Here is a 26,492-nt window from a genome sequence, read left to right on the forward strand (position 1 = left end):
TGAGAATTAAACGGTTGCCCAAATTATGCCATTGCTACCATGAAATACAACTGGTCTAATTTCCCTATCTAGTGAAGCTTTAGTTCAAATATGTGAGTTCTTAGCTATGGACCATAAATGGTCCATAATACACAATTAGGTGAGTACAAGCAAACGTGCGTTATTTGGAAGGGGAGGGCCAAGGTTTAATGTTTAGAGGCTCAAAAGAGTTTGAGATCATTGCCTCCCCACTGCCTTCCCCACCCCTCCGACAGCTTTAATGCTTTGCCAGAACCTGATGAACATAGTGGACAAACATAGATCTTTGGTTGGTTGGTTTTTTTTTTTCCCCTCAAACTTGAAAAGCTGGGCTTGGCAACACTTTTAGAGGAGAACAGAGTAAACATTAATTCAAGTTGATCATTTTGGTTGGAAACAAACATATCCATACAATGGGCAAAAGATGATAAGTTTCCCTTTTATGTTGCCAAGTGCACAGATTTGGAACAGCATTGTACCATGCGGTCTGTTTAACTTAAAGGGAAACAACCACAATTTGGTGCCAACAGAACAGCAAATATGTGTTTGTTTATGATTAATCATACTTTCACACTTGCAGCTTTAATCTTGTGGTGTGATGTTTACTTATTATGGTTTATCCAGTTTGTCATGCAGTCAATATCAAAGGTGAAAGTCAAACTGCAGTATGCTAAGGGTTTCAAAGAATACCATGTCCATTGTACTCTTAAACACTTTCAACCTATTAATACTGTTTATATTGCATGCAAGAAGAATGTAATGTTTTATACTAAGGAATATTTTGAAGACTTTATCCTGTATTTGTTATCTAAGCCATTTTAGTGACACATTTTAACAGTGCCAAAATGCCTGGCCAAGCAAATAGACGCTGAGCTAAATTAATGTGATTTGGGGTAGGTGTGGTGGGAGAGTGATGGCAAATAAGATTATAATGTATTTAATATTCTTGGAACATATCATGAGTGTTCTAGGGGAGTAACAAAAATTACTAAAAACATTATTAATATAAATTATAAAAGAATATTTGTTCTCTATAAAGTAAAATACAAAGCCTTATAGAAAAATCATAAAAGGTAAATGCTATTCTGTGTTTCTTCTTACTTGGCTTATTTACCCTTGGGCACTTATTGTGGGTCCACTGCCAGTTCCTGTTCACCTACTTTTTCTGTATCTACTTGCACTTCACAAGGTATAACTAATTCTGAAGACCTCAAAATTTAAAAGATAAAGACAGGAGAGTTTATATTGGCAACCTTTATGTTGAAGATGATGATGAAATGTTTTATATGTCCATCCAGAGCCCCCAGGGACTCCATTTCACTAATCAGCTCCACCTGCTTATAGTAGACACCTCACTTATAAGTCTAGCTTGCACATGGTAGGGTAGAAAAGAAGGAATTTAAGGGTGATAAAGAGGACTTTTCTGCTGGAAAAGGACTTTGAATGGGAGTATATCTTTTGCATATTATGCTAGACTGTTTTGTCCCTGGCTCCTAAGCTGTAGAAAAAGAATAGGAGTATATTGGGGTGGGGGTCTTGAAGGGGAAACAGGAAAAGATGCAAAGAATATGAGTCTGTAGTTTCTGGGAGATAGTTTTTTTTAAAAAAAAAACTTTTTATTTTGCAATATGTTCAAACTTATAAGGCAGTTACAAACATAATACAAACCCCATGCATAGAACTCCAGCATTCCCCAACCCCCATCCCAGATCCTGAGATCCACCAATTTTAACTTTTTGCTACATTTGCTGTATCATTCTATTTATCTATCTATCCATCCAACTATCTATCCATCTGTCTCTCTATCATCTATCCATTTTCTGAACACTTGAATGTAGCTTATATACAGCAAGCTCCTTGAACACAATACTGCCATGTACATTTTTTAAGAACAAGGATATTCACTTTTGTTACCACCTTAAGTACAGTAATCAAGTTTAAGCAATTGAACATTGATATAAATCTTACAGTCTATATTATGATTTTTTTTCTTATATTCCAATAATATCCCTTTGAGCCTTTTCTCCTCCCTTGCTATATCCTATCCTGGATCACGTATTGCATTTAATTGTCATTGTCTCTTTAGTTGCTCTTTCTTTTCTTTTCTTTTTAATCATGGGAACACATATACAATATAAACTTTCTCATATCAACCACTATTAAGCATACTATTCAGTGGGATTAATCACATTCACAATATCGTGTTACTCTCACCATCTTCTATTACTAAAACTTTCCCATCTCTCCAAACAGAAAACTGACACCCATTATGCATTAACTGCCCATTCTGCCTGGCAGTTAATGCGTAAAAGAGTTCTCTCTCTTTTAGTATTTGACAATCTGATTATAATATCTGTGGTATGAGTCTATTCAAGTGTATCCTGTTTGGTGTTTTTTGACCATCTTGGGTACGCATATTCATGTCTTTTGTTAAATTTGGGAAATTTTCAGCCATTATTTCTTTGAATATTCTTTCTGCTCCTTTCTTTCCTTCTTCTTCTGGAAAGAGAATAATGAATATATTGGTACACTTACTGATGTTCCACTTGTTTCCCAGGTTCTGTTAGCTTTTCTTCATTCTTTCTTCTTTCTGCTCCTCACACTGGATGATTTCAATTTTCTTATTTTTAAGTTCGCTGATTCTTTCTTCTGCCTGCTCCAATTTGCTGCTGAACACCTCTAGGAAGTTTTAAATTTCTGTTACTGTGGTCTTTGGCCCTGTTTGGTGCCTTTCCATAATTCCCTTCTCTCCATTGATAATCTCTTTGTTTTCATCTACTGTTTTCCTGATTTCCTTTAATTCTTTGTCCATGTTTCCTTTTAGCTCTTTGAGCATATTTAGGACCATTTTTAAAAAGTCTTTCTCTGTTATCTCCAAGGTCTATCCTCCTCATTGATAGTTTCTAATGCTTTAATCTTCTCCTCTGCTTGGGCCATTGCTTCCTATTTTTTGTATCTTTTGTGACCTTTTGTTGAAACTTGGACATTTTGACATTTTAATGTGTTTTTTGGGAATTTAGACTCTGAGGCATCAATTCCTTAAGCTTGTATCCAGCTAGTATTATGACTGACTTTTCCTTGAATGCCAGGAGGTAACAAAAACAAATGAAAAACACACACACACAAAAAAAAAAAAAAAAAAAAAGAAGAGAATGAAGGGAAAACACATTTCCCAGTCTTTGCAGATTGGCCTGTGATAGTGCTCTCCTTCAGACTTATCCATCTAATGGGTCGTAAGAGAACAGCTCCAGGCCAAAGCATAGGGGCCTCCCTGATCTTTTCTGCCCACTTGGCTTGTTGGGCCTGTGCATGCGGTCTTAGGAATTTCCCTTTTTACACTGGATAAGAATGTCCCCTCTTGCCTAGAAACAGTTTCCTCACTGTTCTGGGCACTGAACTGTATGTCCTATAGTCTGTAGTCCCTTGCCCCAGGCAGCACAACTTCACTGCATTCCTACAGCCTTCTGTAGGAGAGCTCAGTGAGCTGACTTCTATACCCAAGGCAAGTACTGAGAATAGGGTGGTGAGTCCCTCAGACCACCACAAGACAGATTGGGCCAGACATGTCTACTCCCAGTATGTTCATGAGGTTTACTCTGCTCCCTTCTGAACTGGGACTGGGAATCCACACTGGGAGTGCAGGCTGGCTCCACTCTGAGCCAATGAGTGGTGGGGGAGGGACCAGCCAGGGTGCTGGAGATCTTATGGCTTTTAAGAGGGCTTTTTCTTGATTCTGGTGCTCTCCCTGTTGCTATATTTCTTTAACTGTTTTTTGGAGCCCTGAGAAAAATGTTTCTACCTAGTCTTGCTAGTTGGCCAAAGCTTCTGTGTCCATTGTGCTTTTTGGCTATATCCCAAGTTGCCTAGCACAATGAACCTATGAATTTGGGGCTTTTATGGGTCAAAAATGGTCAAATACTGGCAATTTCATATTGTTTAGCTTCATAGTAAGTGTTCAGTGATACTTATGCAATCAGAAAGACTGTACAGTGGAGTGAATTAAAACCCAGACTCTGGGGCTACTCCACCTGAGTTGAAATCCTAGCTCTGCCATTTCTTCTAAGTCATCTTGAGCAAGTGACTTGACCTCTCAGGGGCTGTAGTCTCCTTATCTTTGGTGTCCAGGATGGCTTGGAGCTATCTGGACTGGTGTGTCCACTGCTCAGATCGAGATAAAGTCTTAATAGGGTCCAGTTGGAAGATGTTCCTTCTTGCCCCAGACCATAGACGCTGGATAATTAAGTCCTTCCTGTAAGGTGGGGGGTTGGTATAGAGGTATCATTGAAGATTATCTTGTTCAATCAACAAACAGCTGCTAACTGCCCTTTCCACCAGATCTTGTACTAGGCACCTGGGAGCCTAAGATGATTGAAACATATTCTTGACCTTAGAGAACTTCCAGTTGAAGGAGATGGAAGCAAGCAAAAATAGACCATAAAAATGCCCCATTGTAAGGGAGGTGATCAAGAAATACACAGAGTAGGAAGTGCAGATAAAAACACCTGACAGTCTGCAAAAGTTTTCTGGGAGAGCCTGGGCTAAGGCTTAGGGATCAAACAATTTGAGATCTGCAGTATCATTTTCAGGACTTACATGGCTGAGCATACCAAGGAGATGGGAGAGTTGGGGGTGGTGGTGAAGCCAGACTGATTGGGATAGGAGTGGTCAATGTGGTGATTGGGGTCAGTTTGACCATAAAGAAATGTGTGACTCTTGAGGTCTTCTGGAACTCACTACATGAGGACATACTGTGTATTCAGTAAGAATATGGGCTGGGCTTAAAACTGGACTTTACCACTTATTAATTTCCTTCATGGTAAAGAGGAAGTACCTCTAGTATCTCTTAGTATTATTGTGAGCACTGGATGAGTTAATACAGGGAAAGAGCTTAGAACAGTGCCTGGTATATATTAAGCACCTAATAAGTATTAGCTGCTATTATTTTTATTCTGAGGCTGTGATCCATAGTGCAATCCCTTGCAGGACTGGGTGCCTGAGACTAGCTGCTAATAGGAAAGTGGCTCTTTAGAAACCACTGCCAAGAGTATCTCTTCAGAGGGGAGCACAGGTTACGCTGGTATTTCCCAAGGGCAGATGTGGGGAGGAGCCTAACAGAATTCTCTGTGGAGCATTTTCAAAATACCCTTGTCCAGGATGTACGCCAGAACTGCTGAATCAGTACCTCCAGGGGTAAGTCAGGGAAGAGGCTTCCAGGTGACTGATACGTCTGCCTAAACCTGGGATAAAAACTGGACAGGGGAACTGAGTTTAGTATAGATGTATGCAGGGCACAATATGCTTCTGTGAAGTTTTTCTGAATACACAGAGGAAATCATCTCCCTTTCCCCCCTGCAATTTGATGTTCCATTGTGCAAATGCCAAAAGAGAAAGGATAGCAAAAGCTGAAAGGCAAGGAGCAACAGAAGAGCTTTGCAACCAAAGAGGTTAGGATTGAAAGCCCTTACTTAGAAATTTGACTTAGGGAAAGCAAGGGATGGTCTGAGGAGATTTTGCAGCAGCCATTCTGCTTCTTTCATCACAACCATCCATGGAAGACACAGAGAAGTGTGGCTTGAAGCAGCCTGCCTCCAGAGTGAGGAGACACACAATGGTCCCAGTTCTCTAAATGTATCTTCATGTTTGGGATAGAAAGTGACTGTCCTATGTGGGTACTTGCTAGGAAGCAATCTAAAACAAGCACACTGGCCACAGTGTACCTAAAGGAAGCTTTATGAATGTAAAACGTGTTTATTAAACTATAAAATATAAAAAAGGAAAAGAAGCAATAATTGTTAGGTATATAGAATCTAAGAATTTCAAAAGTCTCACAGGGAGAATTCTACAATGTCACTTAATCCTGAAAACATTTTACTTTTGGTTTTGTATTTGCTGGGCATTTGTCTTTAAAAAAAAAATTTCAGAGATTTCCTCTTTATTTTTAGACCCTCTATTGAATTTTAAAAGTTTCATATCTCATATTTTAAATTTCCAAGCACACTTTCTTGGAAAGTCCTCTGGTTGCTTCCTTTTCATAGTATCCTGTTCTTGTTTTATAGATACATCATTTTCTTTTATACCTCTTAGTATATCAATGAGAATTTCTTGAAGGTTCCATTTTCTTCTCTGCTATCTCTGTTTTCTCTTTTTCTGTAGCTTAATTTTGTACTCTTCATGTCACATTGCAGTTTCCCATGTCTAGCTGCTCTTGTAAGACATGGGATCTGGGCAACAGCTTTTTTTAAAGATCCCTAGGTGGTTTCAGTGATCTAGAGCAAGGGATGGGCAAACTATGGCCTGCAGGCCAAATACGGCCCACTGCTTGTTTTTGTAAATAAAATTTTATTAGAATACAGGCATGTGCATTCATTTACATATTTCTCTAGGGCTGCTTTCACATACAACAGCAGAGCTGAGGGTTGTGACAGAGACCACATGACCCACAGAGCCTAAAAAATATTTTCTATCTGACCCTTTACAGAAAAAATTTTGGACCCCTGGTGCAGAGGGAAGAGGAGAAGGTGATCTCTTAAGCTTGCTGAGCTTGTCCACCACTTCGGTCATGCCTTGTTCCATGCTTATCTGTCCAGTGGGGCTGAGATTATTCTTCAAAATGAAAAACAATTTTTTTTTCTACTCTGATATACTATCAGCAAGTGATCATTTAAAGACTTATTCTTTGATAATGAAAGACAAATGCCCTTTTATGGTAGGGCTCGGGGTAGGACACTATTTTTAAAAACAAGAAGCATTGAAGACATGCTATTTAAAAAGTCTTCATTTTTTCCCAAAGTTTTTCAATGTCTCTCTGTACATCATGGATTATTCTTAAGCCTCCTCACCTCAGTTGGTGTACCAGGGCCTCTGTGAGCTTGCCTCCCTACATACCTCCTACAGAGGTGAGGAAACAGCTCTGTCACAATATCCAACTTTGTGAGAGAGTGGGGATGGGGTATTTTCAGAATTAAAAAACAAAACAAAACAAAACAAAACAAAACAAACAGAAAACTGCTCCCATGCAAAACACTTAGCATTGACTATGTCTTTTGAGTTGGATTCAGAAGTTGCAGGATCTTTAACTTAAAAAGTTCTTGGAGGGGAGAACCTAAGATGACGGCTAGGTGAGACAGGGCAAAAAAAGACCTCCATGAAAAATACTAGATAAAAACCAGAAAGTGACCCAGAACACCAGTTCCAGAGTAGCACCAGCCAGACAAGGTCTGCTAAATCTACATGGACCGTGCATTTGGTGAAACCAGGAGTCTGCATTCTGAAATGAGTGAGTGAGTCAGCTGAAAGTCACTTGGTCACGCTGCAGTGTGGAGAAATGGTGGGTTGGCGTTTGGAGACGGACTAGTTCTTTAAAAAAAAAAAAAAGCCCGGGAGCAGCTGCAGATATGACAGGAATGGGCTGGGCTAACGCCTCGGTGTCTGGCATGGAGGATACCCTTTCCTATACCCACTGCTGCTTGTCTTGGGCCCAGGGGAGCAAAGGGGAGCCAAAAGGAGAAAAAAACTCACGACTTGCAGCCATCTCCCCAGTGGGTGGGGGCACTCCTGCCTGGGGCTGAACCCACAAGACAGAGCCGCGCCAAGAAACCCAGTGTGACAGAGAGTCTTTCCTGCAGCCCCAGGCACATGCCACAATATCTGCCATGGACAGTGGCCTTTAATACACCCACGGCTGATTGTCCTGGAGCTGGAAGGGCAGAGCTGTGCAGAAGGGGGGAAGTTAACGCTTCCCATTCAACCATCTTTGAAGTGGACTGGGTATGCCCCTGCATGGCCCAGCATCCCAGGGCTTTCCTGGAGGCCGGCATACACTTGTGATATGGCATGGCCCTCCCTCTCTCAGCAGAGGTCCTGGAAGAGCACAGCAGGGAAGGGGGAACCACTTGGAAATCCCAGGGAACCTATGCCAATACCAAGGACTTGAGGGTCAGTGGCAGAGAACAGCCTTAAATCTCCTGGAACACCAGGGAGTTTTGATTATTAAAGCTGCCCTACCTCCCTAACCGCTCAGACACATGCCCCTCATTCAGGGTGGACAGCACCAACAACACACCCAAATTAAGTGCACCAGTTGGACCCCACAAGAATCAGATCCCCACGCACCACAAAGACAAAGTTGGGGAGAACAGACCTGAGGGGAATAGGTGACTCATGGACATCTGCTGGTTAATTAGAGAAAGTGTACGCCACCAAGCTGCAATTCTGACAAATTAAAGATAAAGTAAAGCAAATGCCAAGAGGCCAAACACAACAGAAAATCTTAAAGCATATGATAAAATCAGATGATATGGAAGGCCCAAACCCAAACACCCAAATCAAAAGATCAGAAGACATATAGTACTTGGCGCAATTAATCAAAGAACTACAGACAGGCAATGAGAGCATGGCACAGGATATAAAGGACATGAGGAAGAGCATGGCACAGGATATAAAAGACATAAAGAAGATCCTAGAAGAGCATAAAGAAGATATTGCAAGTGTAAATAAAAAAACAGAAGATCTTATGGAAATTAAAGAAACTGTAGGCCAAATTAAAAAGACTCTGGATACTTATAATACAAGATTAGAGGAAGTTGAACAACAGCTCAGCCTCCTTGAGGACCACAGAACAGAAAATGAAAGAACAAAAGAAAGAATGGGGAAAAAAATCGAAATGGATCTCAGGGATATGATAGATAAAATAAATTTAAGACTCATTGGTGTCCCAGAAGGGGAAGAGAAGGGCAAAAGTCTAGAAAGAGTATTCAAAGAAATTGTTGGGGAAAACTTCCCAAACCTTCTACACAATATAAATACACAAAGCATAAATGCCCAGCGAACTCCAAGTAGAATAACTCCAAATAAACCCACTCCAAGACATATTCTGATCAGACTGTCAAATACTGAAGAGAAGGAGCAAGTTCTGAAAGCAGCAAGAGAAAAACAATTCACCACATACAAAGGAAACAACATAAGACTAAGTAGTGACTACTCAGCGGCCACCATGGAGGCAAGAAGGCAGTGGCATGACATATTTAAAATTCTGAGAGAGAAAAATTTCCAACCAAGAATACTTTATCCAGCAAAACTCTCCTTCAAATTTGAAGGAGAGCTTAAATTTTTCACAGACAAACAAATGCTGAGAGATTTTGCTAATCAAAGACCTGCCCTACTTCAGATACTAAAGGGAGTCCTACTGATAGAGAAACAAAGAAAGGAGAGAGAGATATAGAGAATTTTAACAGACACATATAGAATATTACATCCCAAGTCACCGGGACACACATTCTTCTCTAGTGATCTTGGATCTTTCTCCAGAGTGGACCATATGCTGGGACATAAAAACAAGCCTCAATAAAATAAAATAAAAAATGAATTTGTTCAAAGCACATTCTCTGACCACAATGGAATGCAAATAGAAGTCAATAACCATCAGAGACTTGGAGAATTCACAAACACCTGGAGGATAAAAATGAGGGGGAGATGAAAACATTCATGGATAATCAAAAGCTGAGGGACTTCATCACCAGTAATCAGTTCTATAAGAAATGCTAAAGGGAGTTGAGCAGGCTGAAAGGAAGGGACACTAAACAATTGACTGAAACTACATGAAGAAGTAAAGATTTCCAGTAAAGATCACATGGTAAATATAAATACCAATACTACTGTATTTTTGATTTATAACTCCACTATTTACTTCCTACAGGATCTAAAATACATAAACTATAATGATAAATCAGTGGTTTTAGACTCAATGTAAAATATGTAATTTTTGACAAGAACTACATAAAGGTGGGGGAATGATGGGAGTATAGGAACATAGTTTATGTGTCATATTGAAGTTAAGTTGGTATCAAAGAAAAACAAGATCGTTATAGATTTAAGATGTTAAATTTAAGCCCCACAGTAAACACAAAGAAAGTATCATAGAATATGACCATAGAGATGAAAAGTAGAGTAGGGGTTCCTAGAAGTGGGGGAAGGGGCAATGGGGAGTTAAGAAATGAGAGTAGGGTTTCTGTTTGGGGTGAAGGGAAACTTCTAGAAATGGATGGTGGGAAGGTGATAGCATTGCAACATTCTAAATGTGATTAATCCCACTAATGGAATGCTAGGGAGGGGTTGGAATGGGAAGATTTAGGCTATATATATGTTTCCACAATTGAAAAAAAAAAAAAAAAGACAGTCTAAATAGATGACAATTAAATGCCAAGGATGATCCTGGATGGGATCTGAGGATGGAGGAACGGAGGCTCAAAGGGACACAGATGGGACACAAGGGAAAAAAAAAGGAAATATAAAATGTAAGCTTTATATCAATGTTGAATTTCTTGAATCCTTAGCTGTGCTTAATGAGATTGCATAAAAGAATGTTCTTGTCCATGGGAAAGGTATATGGGAATTATATTGTTTGTTCAAAGATATGTGCAGCTAGCTCTCATATGTTCAGAGGACAGAGCAATAGATGATGGATGATAGATAGGGAGGGAGGGAGGGAGAGAGGGAGGGAAAGAAAGAAACAGTGGTGTGACAGGATGTTAAAGGTGGTGGATCGGGGTATCAGGGGAGGGGGGTCAGGGTGTGATGGAGTTCTATATATGGGGTTTGCACTGTTTTTGCAACTGTTCCTGTAAGATTGAATTTATTTCAATTATTTATTTCAAAATAAAATTTATTAAATTAAAAAAAAAAAGTTCTTGGATCCTTTAGTGTCAGTATTCCAAACTTAGTTTTGAGGTTATGTGTTAGGAGCAATCACAGGGTTCTGAGTGGATTTTTAAAAACTGAGTTAAAATATTTTTATAAAGAATTTTTTTAGGGGGAGGAAAACTGATTCATACTAATTTATTTATAGATTTTCCTGTCTTCTCCCTTCCTCTGCCTGTCCTCTGAAAATGGAAAAACAGGATCTTGATCCTCTTTAATGAGTAATAGCTGCCCAAAGCTATATGTGCATTTTGAAACTTCCAAATGACATCATGTACAGAACACTGAAGCTTCATTCTCACCATCTGTCATTTCACCAGAAACCTTAAATATAATTACAATCCATGTGACAGTTGCACACATATTATTTCCCACATGTATTATCAGTGGCTGGTTGTACCACCCTAATTAAAATGGTGTTAGTATCTCAATTATCAATTCTGTTTTTTAGGGACTTTTATTATATAACTGTGAAAACTTGCTCCGGGCTGGGATTGAACTAAAAACCATGTTCATATGAGTTGTTCAGAAGATGTCAGAGGATTGGAGAAATGCTACATATTGAGTAGTTTTTCTCTAGACCCCACATCTGAATACTACAAAGGTGCTCTTGAAAAGAAAATGCTGACTGATAGAAGATTTATAGACACATGCATTTGGGGTCTTATCCAGCTGGCCTACCTTGTAAAGTTATGCCTGGGAGATCAAAATGGGGCCTTTGAATTGGTTTAAAATTTAAGTCATTGTCTACTATGTGAGGACACCTGGAGCCATTTTGGCAAGGGAGGGAAAAAAACCAGGGATGCAAATGAGCAATCACCTTCTGAGATAAAGACGCTCTAGAATCCAGGGTAAAACTTCTGGAGTTCCTTGGGTGGATCAAGAATAGGATTTATTGGTGCTTCACAAGTCAAAAAGGTCTGGCTTTCCTGAAGGGGAGGGAATTATCAACAAAAGGTCAGTTTCCTAGAAATTTTGGTTTGGCGAGGTTTAGACAAAAACAAAGCTACTGATTCTCTGTATAGTTGTGGATGAATTGACAAGTGGGAAGAAAAAAATGTGCCTGAGCTGGAGTCTAGGTACTTCCCAGCTATCCCCGCATTCCATTTCAGGAAATCAAAGAAGGGTGGTCCCCTCTCTACTTGAAACCTCTTAAAACAGTGCTGACCAATAGAACTTACTGCAGTGGTGAAAATATTCTGTATCTGTGCTGTCTAATAGGGACATGTGCTGCTGCACATTCAAAATGTGGTTGGTGTAATGAGGAAATGAATTTTAAATTTCATCCAATTTTAATTAATTTAAATTTAAATAGCCAGATATGCCTAAAGGCTATTGTAGTGAACAGCAAAACCAACAATTTTTGTTGGGCTATTGCAGCAGTGATGAAGTGGTGATGTTCTTTAGCCCCGAATGATCACACTTCAATTTTTTTTGGAATTGATTAGATTTGGTGTTCCCTATAAAATGGAATCCTACCATTTTCTTTCTTCTTTTCAGAGGGGAGCCCCTGAAAACTTCCTGAGATGTGGTCCTGGATCCTGGAGGGTTAAAAAAAAAAAAAAATTGAAATAAGGCCAGCATTATTGAGTAAGGATCTCCAGATAAGATGTAAATCTCAAAAGACTGTCTCTGGAGGTGGAAATACATCTCTAGTGGTAAAATTTTAGACCCTCAGGGCTCAGCTGAAGAGGAACAACGTGTTTGTCAATGGAGCATTTCCAGTGATCCTCAAAACACACATGTGGGAAGGTTGGAACTCTATTCTTATTGGGCCAGTTCACTCAAGAGGCATTTAAAATTTCCCTAATAGCTTCCTGTTGTTAATGTAACTATTAACATGCAAATATCAGCCACAAGATCCTACAAGTGCTTTCCTAAAAATACTTGGGACTAAAATGGACCTTGAGAAGAGGGCTGCATTATGACTTTTGGGGGCCTCTTCCTCCATTTAAAAAAAAAATACATATATATATATATATATATGTTACTACTGCATTATGATAAAGTGTTCCAATCCAGCTCTTGGAGGGCTTGGGTTTGCATAGCCCTAGACCAAAGGACACACCAGACCCAGAGTCAGACAAGGGATTATTAGGACTTACGAACAGCAGGGTCCCCAGTGGCTGCCATCCAAGGAAAATGGAATTAGCGCTTCACAAGGGTGGGGGTGCGAAGGGACAGCTTATAAGGGCTTAGGACAAAGATATTCCGTAGGGTATGAGAACAGAGTTTTAGCAGCGTCTTGTGACACAGGGGTCTGGAAATTTGTTATCAATAGTGATCAGGGGAGGGCAGTTTCAATGCTTTGTTTATGATACCATCTGTACATACTTTCTTCCTTGGGGAGGTCTGATGACCTTTAACTTCTGTCCTGGTCATACAGGCTGCTACTTGCTGTGGGGATTTATTCCCCATTAGGGAGAGGGAGCCTGCACCCTGGGTCCTCAAATAAAGATGAATATATTAATATTGTAAGTTAAAATATTTTCTTTGCTCTAAGAGTTCATTTTTTCCTCTGATTTTAAAAGATATTAAAACATTTTCATGGGCCCCTAAAAGTATTGTGTGTCTTATTCAGCTGCCTTGCCCTATGGATAAATCAGCTCTAATAATTGATCTTCCCATAGGGAAGAACTTTTACTTAAAACTGGCTGGAGAATGGCCTATGCTTTTCTTAAAAGTTTGCAAAATATATACTTTGTGCATAATTGGTGCTCAATAAATATTGCATTGATTAAGAATATTCTGTGAAGTGGTTAAACCTTTTCTTGATAACAAATGTGAATAGTTCTCTATCTTTTTTCTAATGCCCAATTTGAAACTCTCTATTACTTTGCCACTCAGAGTATGGTCCGCAGACCAGAATCAGTGGCATCATTTGGGAGCGTCTCAGAAATGCAAAGTATCAGGCCCATCTGTTAGTGAATCAGAATCTGTATTTTAATGAGATCCCCAGGTGATTCATCTGCACATTACCGGGCTTTCCTGCAGTTGAACTCAGATTGTTCATCATTAGCAAAAATGGAAGAGATGTGTGTCAATTTGGATGTATTATGTCCCCCAAAATGCCAAGTTCTTTGGTGCAAACTTGTGGGGGCAGGCATATCAGTGTTGATTAGATTGGAACCTTTTTTTTAAATGCAATTTTATTGAGCTATAATCGCATAACATACAAGCATTCAAAGTGTACAATCAGTTGTTCACATTATCATCATATAGTTGTGTTGTGCTTTCACCACCACAATCAAACTTTGAACATTTTCATTACTCCAAAAAGTAAAATAAAAATTAAAATAAAAAAGAACATCCAAAACATCCCATTCCCCTCCTCTCCCCATTGTTCAATTACTTTTTTTAATACAGTTTGAGATATATTCACACACCCTACAGTCATCCACAGTGTACAATCAATTATTCACTGCACCATCATACAGTTGTGCATTCATCACCAGAATCAATTTTTGAACTTTTTCCTTACTCCAAAATAAAAATAAAAGCAAAAAAGAACCCCTAACTCTTTCCATCCCCTCCATCTCACCCTATTCTTCATCTAATCTTTGTCCTCATTTATCCACTCATCTGTCCTTACACTGGATAAAGGGAGTGTGAGCCACAAGGTTTTCACAGTCACACAATCGCACTGTGTAAGCTACATGGTTATGCAATCCTCTTCAAGAATCAAGGTTACTGGGTTGTAGTTTGACAGCCCCAGGTATTTCCCTCCAGCCATTCCAACACACCAAAGATTAAAAGGTGATGTCTATATAGCATATAAGAATACTCTCCAGAGTGATGTTTCAACTCCATTTGAAATCTCCCAGCCACTGGAACCTTATTTTGTTTCATTTCTCTTTCCGCTTTTTGTCAAGAAGATCCTCTCAATCGCACAGTGCTGGGTCCAGGCTCATCTCCAGGAGTCATTTCCAGCATCGCCAGGAGGATTCACACCCCTGGGAGTCATGTCCCATGTAGGGGGGAGGGTAGTGAGTTCACCTGCCTACTGGGCTTAGAGAGGGGCCACATCTGAGCAACAAAGAGGCTCTCTGGAGGGTCTCCTAGGCACAATTATAAGTGGGTCCAGCCTCTCCCTTGCAGCAACTAGCCTCACAGAGGAAAGCCCCTGACCGAGGGTTGGGCCCACCAAATTGGCAGTCCTCAATGTTTGCAGGAAAACAGCAACATCCTGGTGTGGAAGTCCAACACTTCTGCTCTTGGGGTGGGGGGCACAAATACACTTATATTCTCTGCCCATATCACTCTGGGATGTGTCGGGATTTCACCCCAGCCTGTACAAACCCACCAAATCCCACTTCCCATTCAAAGCTCCATACACCTATGGTGTTCAAACAAACTGATCGTACAAGTTAAATTATCTAGTGAACTACAGAAAATAAAGATCCTGCACCAGATAAACATCCCCTCCCTTGGTTTCAAACAAAAGTTGTAGTTTTAAAACCCAGTCAATAATTGTGCCTAAGAGCCTCCTCCCGAATGCCTTTTTGTTGCTCAGATGTGGCTCTCTCTCTCTAGCTAAGCCAACTTGGCAGGTGAAATCACTGCCCTCCCCCCTATGTGGGATCAGACACCCAGGGGAGTGAATCTCCCTGGCAACGTGGAATATGACTCCCGGGGAGGAATGCAGACCCGGCATCGTGGATGGAGAACATCTACTTGACCAAAAGGGGGATGTGAATGGAAATGAAAGAAGCTTCAGTGGCAGAGAGATTCCAAAGGAGCTGAGAGGTCACTCTGGTGGGCACTCTTATGCACAATATAGACAACCCTTTTTAGGTTCTAATGAATTGGGGTAGCTGGTGGTGGATACCTGAAACTATCAAACTACAACCCAGAACCCATGAATCTCGAAGACAATTGTATTAAAATGTAGCTTATGAGGGGTGACAATGGGATTGGGAAAGCCATAAGGACCACACTCCCCTTGGTCTAGTTTATGGATGGACGAGTAGAAAAATAGGGGAAGGAAACAAACAAATAAACAAACAAAGGCACCCAGTGTTCTTTTTTACTTTAATGGCTCTTTTTCACTTTAATGATTATTCTTGTTATTTTTGTGTGTGTGGTAATGAAGGTGTCAGGGATTGATTTTGGTGATGAATGTACAACTATGTAATGGTACTGTGAACAATCGAATGTACGATTTGTTTTGTACGACTGCATGGTATGTGAATACATCTCAATAAAATGAATATTAAAAAAAAAAAAAACACCCAGTCAGTATCATCCTTTTAGGTTGGAACCTTCTGATTGCGTGTTTCCGTGGAGATGTGACCCACCCGAATATGGGTGACACCTTTGATTAGGGTGTGACCTCTTGATTGAATGTTTCCATGGAAATGTGGCCCTGCCCATTCAGCGTGGGTCTTTGATTTAATCACTCAGTCCTGTACAAGAGCTCAGACAGAAGGAGCTTGCTGCTGCAGCTTAGAGACACATTTGGAGACAGCCTTTGAAAGCAGACTTTTGCTGACACTTTGCTACGGAGAAGCTAAGAGAGGACAAAAGCCCCAAGAACAACATTTTGAGGAATGTACAGAAGCTGAGAGAGGAGCTGGAATGCAACCTGGGATCAGCAGATGCCAGCCACATGCCTTCCTAGCTAATAGAGGTTTTCTGGATGCCACTGGCCTTCCTTTGCTGAAGGTATACTTATGTTGATGCCTTAATTTGGACATTTTCATGGCTTTCAGAATGTAAATTTGTAACCAAATAAACCCCCTTTATAAAAGCCAGTCCATTTCTGGTGTTTTGCATAATGGCAGCATTAGCAAACCCTTATCTTCTTATAATTGAGGGCTGGTACTCAATCTTCTCCAGTGTCCAGCTGTTCCAACCTTGGCAAACACTGGAATCACCTGGGGAGTGTAAAAAACCAACTAAACATAAAACCAATGCCTGATCTTCACCGCTTCCAGATTCTGAAATAATTGGCTTGGGGTGGGGCTCTGGGAATCAAATTTTGTTTTGTTTTTAAAACTTCCTAGGTGATGCTGATGTGCAGCCAGAATGCAAACCATTGTGAGGAATTCCCCACAAGCTCTGCCCCCTGCTTTTGATCATGTTGGCCTCTCTTCTCTGTGTTCACTCTCAGTGTTCCCCAACCTTCTTAGGCTGAGCAACCAAGTGTATAACCCAGAACTCAAAGCTCTGACATGCTCTATTAATTATCTCTAGTGCTCCAAAGTGTTCATCTATTATATCCATACACCAAAATATAAATTGCCACAATTTGCTGCAGCCTTGTTATGAGTCTTGAGAAGTCAGCTTCAGTCATTTAAATCCTCACAATGATAGTAGTATTTTTATGCCCATTTTACAGATGAGGAAATGGAAGCTTTGGTAGGTTGGATCTAACTCAAGGTCATTTAATTAGTGAGTGGAGGAGGTGGTGTTTGAACTAAATTGTTTCTAGTTCTGAAGCTTGCCCTCCCCCAACTCAAAATTTACCATTTCCCAGTATCATGCTTTCGTTTAAGAAACACTGATAATTTCCTAACTCTTATGACCAAACATCAGATTTACAATTATTCAATCTTTGAGAATTATTGGCAAAGGAAATAAAATAAAGGACAGGAAAGAATTAAGTAGATAATAGAATTTGGGATGGTTATAATCCTTTAAAGAAAAGTTTGAAAGTTATGACACCTTTTCCTTCCTGCATAACTACTGTGATAGTTCAATTAAAAAAAAATGAATATAAAATACTCCAAATGTGCCCTGTGGTGGGACTGTGGAGATTACAGGGATAAGAAGTAGTCACTGTCCCTGAAATAACAAATCGAAGAGAGGATTAGAACCTATAATAGTCAAACATATGATGGTGAATATGATGAGGTACCAAACTGCCATAAGACCATCAAACATTGTCAAAGTCCAGAGGTTGGCAGAAGCAAGGATGGTGAAGAAAGGTTCTGTGGAGGAGGTCTGTGTGGAGTGAAGTCTGTGAGAATGAATGGAGATTGAATATCTATAAAAGGCAGGGGCTGAGTTGGGTCACTGGGAGGTGGCGGTGACAGCTGTGGGGGGCTGGGGAGGTGTCAGTTCTCTCTGCTCTGGTCTTTGGTGGCCAGCTTCCTTGGGCCACAACTCTTCCTGGTTCTGTGGGCAGCTGGCCTCCACAGGAAAAACAAAGCAGACAGTCAAAGTAATTATAGGAAAAGTTAAATCGGTGACTTTTCCTTTACAGCTGCTGTAATTGTCTTAAGCCTGTTTTATGAAGGCCTGGCTGATGGCGAACCTTCTACATTTTGGGGTTATGATCCATTCTAACTGTTGTTCATCGTAAAAAAAAAAGGTATTGTTTTCCACAGGGTTTTTGAATTATGACTTTTAATGGAACCACTTGAGTGCAGAACTCAATAACGGCTGGGCCAGAGGAACGTAAACCTCGTGAAATAAGGGGTGTCTGGTGATTTTCAAATACTTCCTATTACAGTAGACCTGGGTCACATCATGTCACGGATATGGTGGCTTTTGGCTGAGGACACCCTGAGCCTTTCACGGGCCTGGCACAACTCCTTTCAGGTTCTTGCAGGCCAGCTCCTTCCTCAGGCGAGGTCCCTGGCGGACCGAGGTGTGCGGTCGCCGCCACCAGGGCGCAACCTTGCCCTTCTCTGGCCGGGCAGGGCCGTGCCGGGCTCGCTCGCCAGCCTCCGCGCGTCTCCACGCTCCGAGCCGGGGGAGGGAGGCTCAAGCGAGCCGGCCGCGGCCCCGCGGCGGTAGGGGGCTGGTGGAGGCAGCCCAGTCCCGGCAGCTTCAGGTTTCCTCCAGGAGCCGGAGTCGGGCAAGACGGTCGGGCCTCGCCATGTGATGCCGCCGCCGCGAGCCGGGGCCCGAAGGTGGGCAGGCTGGGGGATCCAGTAGCAGCGGGGAGGCGCGGGGGGAGCGGGGGCGGCACCAGCTCCCGGTGCAGCCAGCCCGGCCGGGGAGCGTGGCCGCGGCTCCTCCCCCTCCGCCCTTGCCCTAGCCGTGCCGCCGCCGGGCGTTGGCAGCTCCCGGGAGCGCACTGCTGTCTTCTGGCGGCTGCGGTCCGTGGGCGCGTTTTGGGGCACCCTCGGGCAGAGCGCGGGGGCAGCGCCTCGCCTGGGCTCCCGAAGCTGTTACAGCGCCAGGTAAATGCTCTTTGGGGCTCCATCCCCCGAGTCTCCCTGCAACCCTGGGCGGAAATGTGGGTCCACCTGAGTTTGCAGCTGCGGGGCCACTTTCTTCAAGGTCCCGGGGGACGCGGGGGTCGACAGAGGTGGTGGAAAGGGGGTGCAGCTGCGGGCTTGGGTGCTCGAGGGATGAGCGCTGCTTCCGGTTGGCCGGGGACGGCAACAACTGCAAAGAGCTGCACAGCCTGGCGCGGTGGCGGCGGCGGCGGCGGCGGCAGCGGCAGCGGCAGCTGCGAAGCGCCGGGTCGCTGAGGCGGCGCGGCGGCAAGCGCACGGAGAAGGCGGCTGGTGACTGCTTTTCTCGCCCAATCAGGCCCGGCTCCCTGGACGGGGGATGGGCAGGTGGAAGCCAGGCTAGTGCCTTTAGGGCGCCGGGGAGTTCAGTGGCACACTTGCCGTGTGTGGGGGTGGTAGTGGGGATATAGCTGGCCAGAATGAGGAGCGAGCCTTAAAACCTGGTGTTTCCTGTCCGCACCTGTGCATCCTCGGCGGGGCCGGGACCCCAGAGGGCCCAAACGCAAGCTCAGGACACTAGCAATGCACAAACGCGTAGGGAAACGTTTGCTGGGTTTCAAAGAGCATCTCTAGTTATCTTGGTTGGAAGAGGGGCGGTCAGAATTCCGTCAGACCTATTTCTGCTTATTTTATGGATGTTTTCCCCTTTGGAATACACAGGGTGTGTGTGTGTGTGTGTGTGTGTGTGTGTGTGTGTGTGTGTGTGTGTGTGTGTGTGTGTGTGTGTGGAGGGGGAGGGGGGCTATATCCTTGCCATGCATAAGACCTCTAGAGGGGCACAATGATGGGCCTGTGCCTGACCAGTGGGTCAGGAGAGGTTTTTCTCGCCCATCAGGGACTGTCTGAAGGCTGCTTGCTCAGGCCACCCTGGAAACTCAGCTTTCTGTTTCCCAGACACCAATTCGGTTTCCAGGAGAGAATCCATCTGCCAGCCTGGGATCCCAAAGTGTCCCCCCTATTGGTTACAGCTGGGGTGGGACAGGAAAGGCAGCAGCATCTGTGTTTGTGCAGCATCTCCCTCCTTGACCCCTGCCTGGGTCTCCACAAATCTTTGCAGACCCAGAGGAATGTGCAAGAAACATGAAAAAGTAAGACTCGTAGAAAGAACTGATCATTTGGGTCCCATGGGGTCATGGGTTTTCTGAAACTTGTTATGTTTACCTAGACCTGGAAGCTGTCAGGGTAGGCAAATTGTTTTCAAAGCAAAAATGAATCCTAAGACCTGTCCTTGTTAGGTTCTCTGGGTTCCTCTTTGCACATGACAGTCCAAGCAGAGTGATAACTTCAGCTGGGAAGGTTTCTGTATATCTGTCCTGGGTTTTAATATACATGTTCATAAAGCACATAGGCACATGCCTTATCTTGGCCAATGGCCTAGCTGCTGTCCTCTGAGTATTTGGAGGAATAGAAATGAATACTGCAAAAGCCTTTGGAATTTTCAATACGATATAGTATTTTGATGTAATCTTCTGGTGTAGATTTCATATGTAATTATTTTGCTTGCTAACTTTGATCAAATAGGAATTTGAATAGCATCCGATCTCATATTCAGTGGTTAGGGAAACTGAGGCATGCAGCTGCCTGTAGGGTTGTGTGACTCAGGTGAGTGTCCTGGCCAATGGGAGAATGAACAGAGAATCAGTGTCTGTCCTGCTTTTGACTGTGTTTTTTTCCTTATCAAAACCACATAACCTGGCCAACCAAGAACAGGTTATGTAACAGGTATGTCATTAGACTTTTCTCTGAAGGGCCCATCCTGTCCTTTAAGCAGTTTAGAAAAACTTAAAGGTAAAGAGGAAAATAGTATTTGGTAGCTAAGATTCTGTGAAATTTCATCAGGGTTCACTTGGGTTTCACACCTTTTTTTTTTATCATGTGAGTACTGCAGAGAAGTTGGTAATATTTTCTAAGACTTAGATTTGGGCAGGAATTTCATGTGAGCTCTGATACTTGACCTTCCTTTAGTATGTCACGTGAGAAACAGAAATGTGTACTGAGCAGGTATTGAAACAAGTAGCCTAATATTATGTTTATATTAGGCAGTATTAGGCAGTCTGTACAGAATTGTTCACCCCTGTATTGATATTTAAGCTCTAACTTCAACTCTTGCCAAGTTTATGACCAAGTACTGACTCCCTAGAAAAAAGATTTATGATAGAAATATTGGAAAACCCTTTACTATTGGGGCATGACTTAGGATGCTAACGAGCAGAACCCAGATTACTCTCAAACTCCCAGGCTGACTATAATTTTATTATGCTTTAATTTACTGATCAGATATGACAGATCTGGCTTATGTAAGTTTTGTCTAATTGCATTTGTATTTATGTTGCTTTTAGTTGAGCAAAGAACCAATGGTTTTTTTTTCCTTGTGACCATAAATAAGATTTGTTATGAAGAGGTGGGTCAGGCTGGGTAGCTCCTAATGAGAGTACTAAATTTAAAAACAGTATTACATTTGAAATGCACCAAATTCAGGGAATTTTGCCATGTTAGAGTTGTACTGTAAATATTATGCCGCCCTGTAGGGCTTGATTCCAGATCCCTTACTCAGGCAAAGCTGGGTGAAGAGATATTTTTCTTGCCTAAGAAGTGCAGATCAGGTCTGTAGCACAGAATATTTTGTCTTAATTGGATAGTGCTCTGTTGTTTTGTTGAGTTTTCATCATCCTTACTTAGCTCTTTATTATCATTTTGGTACCTAAAAGAAGTTCTCAAAAGCTCAAATCTGTGTCACTGTACCACTTGGCCATTTCATGCTCTTCTTTCTGTGAACGGTTTCTTTGTTTACATTCATTCAACAAATATTTATTTAGGGCCTACTATGTGTCTGCCACTGTTCTTTGCTTTAATTTTCAGGTTTAATTTATGCCTAAAATGACACTTTTCTGGTTCTAGAGTTTTTAGGATCTGTTGTGTTTTCAGAGTGGGCTTTTGTACACTCTGTATTAAGGCACTTGATTGGTAAGACAGCCAGGTAACTTTTTAAAGTGGTAATACACTTCTTAAGAGACTGCATTTTTTCCCCTTGAAATTTGTTCTTAGGCACAATTGTATTTTGCTTATCTGTAACATTATTGGTCCTGGAGTCCTTTTCCTGGATAACAAAGATAAAAAGATATGACACCTTTTTAATAAGAGAGAAAGTGAAAAGGTAATTATAATTTAATATTGGGCATTTGTTCCAGTGATCTTGGTTTTGAAACCTTTATGAAAAATGGTATTTTGGTTAATCTTCAGAGGTGTTTTATCAGTTATTAATAATTCGAGGTTTGAACTCTTTAAAAGTGATATTCCTTTAATAGCAGAAGAAAACATCTTGTATCTATCTACCAGTGAGGGTCAACGCAGACAGACTGGCAGTGACACCTTGGCTTTCCACAGTATTGTGTCCAGAAGAGACCCTTCTAAAACCAGCACTCAACATCCTGCTTATTTCAAGTGGTAGGCTATGTTTGACTGGTGTGCACATGACCATTTTGCCTTTTTAAAAAATTTATGCTTACAAAGTTAATAGGCTTTATATATTTCCTTCAAATATACCTTGACCTTCCCTTAATTTACTCAGTAAAATAGATGACCAAGAGATATGTTGCATATATTAATTGAATTTATGGTTTAGCTCTTAAATCCATTATGGATCACCAGAGACCATGCCCTTTGTGCTTAAAAGGTTCACTCCATTTCTTCTATCTTTTTATAATGAAAAGAAATTATATTTCATAAAATATAACCAAGTGGTGAAGAGTGCAGACTTTGTCGTGGCCCTGGGACCTCTCTCTTCCTCAGCTTTCCATTTGTAAAATGGGGATGATGATAATAACCTGCCCCATAGAGTTATTGTGGGAATTAAATGAGTTGGTTTACCCAGAGCCCTTCTAGTAGCACCTGGCAGAAAGTAAGCCAAAAAATGTTCGTTGTTATATTTATAGCAAATGGAAAACAGGCATTTTTTTTTTTTTAAGTGGTAGATTTAGCAGGTTTTCTAGGTTTCAGGAGGCAGAGAAAGGTCAGTGTGGTCTCAGGGGAAAGGGCCCTCGATTGGGGGTAGGAAGCTGGGTTTGAGTGCTGCCTGTCACCTCCCACTTTGTAATCTTGGGTGAGCACGACCCCCTTCCGAGTTTCAGTTTCCCTCTCTGGTAAAATGGAAGGGACTAGACTTGAGGCTTTCTAGGGACCCTCCCTGTTCCAACATTCTATAAGTTCATGAAATCTGAAAGTGAGGAGGGCGTTCCTCCATTCAGCCTTTTATGTCTTCATCAACGCTGCCAAGGGGAGCCTGTCCACAAGGTCAGTATTGTGTCCACAGCAGGCAGTCCATAAACGTTTGACGGGGTTGTGAATTGTTTATTACCGCTATTAACTTATTTCACCTTGATTACCAGACAGTCACCAGGTAGAAATGACTTTGAGTTATCTTTCTGGACTTGGTCCAGAGAGATTTCACAGACATGAAAGTCTGGATCCCACGTGGATATGTGGGTGATAGGACTACCCTGCTGCCTTTCTTCTGAGACCCAACCCCCTTGGAAAAGGGTGATGTAATTCTGGAGAAAGGAAAAGCAGGCAGGCTGATTGCTTCTGACTGTCATGATAAAAATCACTTCCATGGGACAAAAGATGTCTCACCAAGAACTTCAAAGTGTGGATGAAGATCAAGGGTTTGCACTGGGCTGGATGGTTTGGACAAAGTCCGTCTTGGGCAAATTTCTGTCTTTCTTCCCTAATTACCCTTATTTATGGTATGTGCATTGTCACCTAGTCCTTTTCTTGTTCCACTAGCCTCCTGGTTTACTGTATGACCATGATAGTTGCAAGGTGTTAGTGATTATTGAGATTATGGGTTATTTATTTTGACCTCCTAACCCAGGTTTTCAACCCTGGTTGCTTATTAGAAACACCTTGGTTCAGAATTTCTAAGGTGGGCTCAGCATTATTATTTTATTTGTTTATTATTTTTAATGTAATTTTTAAATTGTGGAATATAACATATTTACATAGAAGTGATAACTTTCCAAGTGCAATTTAACAAGTAGTTAACAAATTTCAAAGAATGTTATGGGTTACAGTTCCACAGTTTCAGTTTTTTCCTTATTGTGAAATATAATATATATGCAAAAAGGTAATAACTTTCAAAGTACGATTTAACAAGTAGTTATGTAGGAAATTTCCAAGAATGTTATGGGTTACAGTACCATAGTTTCAGTTATTTCCTCAGTGTGAAATATATATACAAAAAGTTGATAACTTTCAAATTAAAATTTAACAAGTACTTATATAGCAAATTTCAAAGAATGTTATGGGTTACAGTTCCACGATTTCAGTTCTTTCCTTCTAATACCCTAGCAACTAAGAAAAAGAAAATTATATTTTGTCTGTTGCTAACCTTTCCTCTAGCTCAGTCACTTTCCTGATCTTCAGGGATGTCTAGGCAGTGACCATCTTAACTTGTTCATGTTGAAAAGGGATATTGACTTTATGGGAAAAGGGGATGGAACTGGCTGATGTTCTTGAAGAGGCTGTTGCCTCTGGATTTTGAGACTTAGCTGGCATAGGAGATCTCTGGAGGATTTAAGTGTCTGAAGAATAAACTTAGTGAAGTTTCTATAGAGTCTCAGATAGAGACTGGGTATTCTTTAGGGTTTTGGGGACTACTGTTCACTGTGGCCATTTGGGATATCTAGCTGATGCTTGCATAGGAGTAACCTCCAGGACAGCCTCTCGAGTCTAATTGAAGTCTCTTAGCCACTGAAACCTTATTTTGTTGCCTTTCTTTTTCCCCTTTTGGTTAAAAAGGCATTCACAACCCCTCAATGCCAGGGTCAGCCTCGTTTCTGGACTCTGCATCCCACATCTCCAGGAAGACTCACTTATCTGGGGAGTCCTGTCCCACGTCAGGGGGAGGGTGATGAATTTATTTGCAGGATTAGGCTTAGAGAGAGAAAGTCCACATTTGGGCAACAAAAGAGGTTCTCTGGAGGTGACTCGTAGGCATAATTATATATGGGCTTAGCCTCCCCTTTACAGCCATAAATTTCACAAGAGCAAGCCTCAAGACAGAGGGCTTGACTTATAAAGTAGGGGGTTCCTAAGTTCACATAATCAAACCTTATCTCACATTATCCTCACTTAAATGTACAATCCTCATCACTCTCCATTTTAACCAATTTTCATGACCCCAAAACAACCCATATCTCTTTTCACCCCTTAATTATTTGTCCCTAGTATTTGTGTGATACTTATAAGGTATTCCTATTAATTATAGTCCCTAGTATGCAATAGGTAGATTTTTCCTATATACCACTCTGTTGTCAGTTCTTAGAAGTCTGTGTCATATCTTAGAAGTATATCATGCAAGCCCCTATCTACACTGTAGTGTAATTTTATTGAGATATATTCACACATCATGCAGTCCATTCAAAGTATACAATCAGTGGTTCACAGTATCATCACGTATTTGTGTATTCATCACCATGGTCATTTTTAGCACATTTACATTACTCCAGAAAAAAAGAAAAAGAAAAAGAAAAAGAAGACCCCAAACATTCCTTACCCTTACCCCTCTTTCTTATTGATCAGTAGTTTTTCACTCTACCCAATTTTAAGACTTACTGTAGAGGTAGGTTAACTAAGACAGTGTAGTATTCTCAGAGGTAGATATATAGATTAGTGGAACAGAACAGAGCATCCAGAAGTAGATCCATACAAACACGGGCAACTGACTTTTTTTTTTTTTTTTGCTATATAGTTATACAGTCGTTGTCAAAGATCAAAGCTACTGGATTACAGTTCAACTTCAGGTATTTCCTTTTGGCTATTCAAAAACACTAGACACTAAAAAGAAATATCTGTATAATGAGTCAGTATTAGCAGTCATTTGTTAAATCCAAATGTCTCAGTTACACCTCCTCCTTCTCATTTGATCCTTTTCTAAATCTTCAGGGATATTTGGGCAATGACCATTTTAACTTCATGCTGGTAAGGGGTTGGCCTTATGGGTTAGAGGCATGAAACTGGTTGATGTTCTTGGAGAGACTGCTACCTCTGGGTTTCAGGGCTTATCTGGCATAGGATCAATCTGAAGACTCTAAGTTTCTGAAAACATAAACTTACTAAGAAAAACTTGAGACTTAGATAGAGCCCAGTGCACTCCCTAGGATTTTCAGGAATACTGTTGGTTGGGGCTTGGCATACTGTGGTAGTTTCAGCATTATTTTTCAAAAAGGTGATTCCACTATACAGTTGAGTATGACAGCTACTTCCCTAACCTTTAGGTGTTTCTGGCATTTTACATCCCAAAGTATCCAAGTGAAGGCTAACACTTGCCGTTTTCTTGGTGTTCCCTTTATGCTTTTGGAGAGTCACCTGTCCCCTGAAGCCTCATCTTGTGGACTCTCCACTTCCACCTCTAGGCCTGGTAACAGCCTATGGTATATGCTTCTCCAGCTTCGTTCATGGTAGGCTGCTTTTCCTCTCTAGCTAAAATCTATTGCAGTCCTCAAAGCCCAGCTCTAACTTAGTGACAGCTGGCTAACTTAGTAGCAACTGAGCTCATTTCCTTCTGACCTCCTGTCACCCGTATTGCTGGTG

The 26,492-nt window shown here is 41.4% G+C and overlaps 1 protein-coding gene across 3 annotated transcripts in view; it reads left to right on the forward strand.

Moving 5' to 3' along the window:
* The first annotated feature begins 18,471 nt into the window (after positions 1 to 18,471).
* ARHGEF28 (Rho guanine nucleotide exchange factor 28) overlaps positions 18,472 to 26,492 on the forward strand; it is a 305,822-nt gene continuing 297,801 nt past the window's right edge. For 2 of the 3 annotated variants that reach the window (XM_037801232.1, XM_037801234.1), the window contains exon 1: positions 18,720 to 18,845. The gene's annotated coding sequence lies outside the window, so the exon portion shown is untranslated. Of the gene's footprint in view, positions 18,573 to 18,719; positions 18,846 to 26,492 lie in introns of those variants that run through there. The other variant, XM_037801233.1, reaches the window with a different exon arrangement.

Source organism: Choloepus didactylus, chromosome 13 (assembly GCF_015220235.1).
Source record: "Choloepus didactylus isolate mChoDid1 chromosome 13, mChoDid1.pri, whole genome shotgun sequence".
NCBI classification, from domain to species: domain Eukaryota; kingdom Metazoa; phylum Chordata; class Mammalia; order Pilosa; family Megalonychidae; genus Choloepus; species Choloepus didactylus.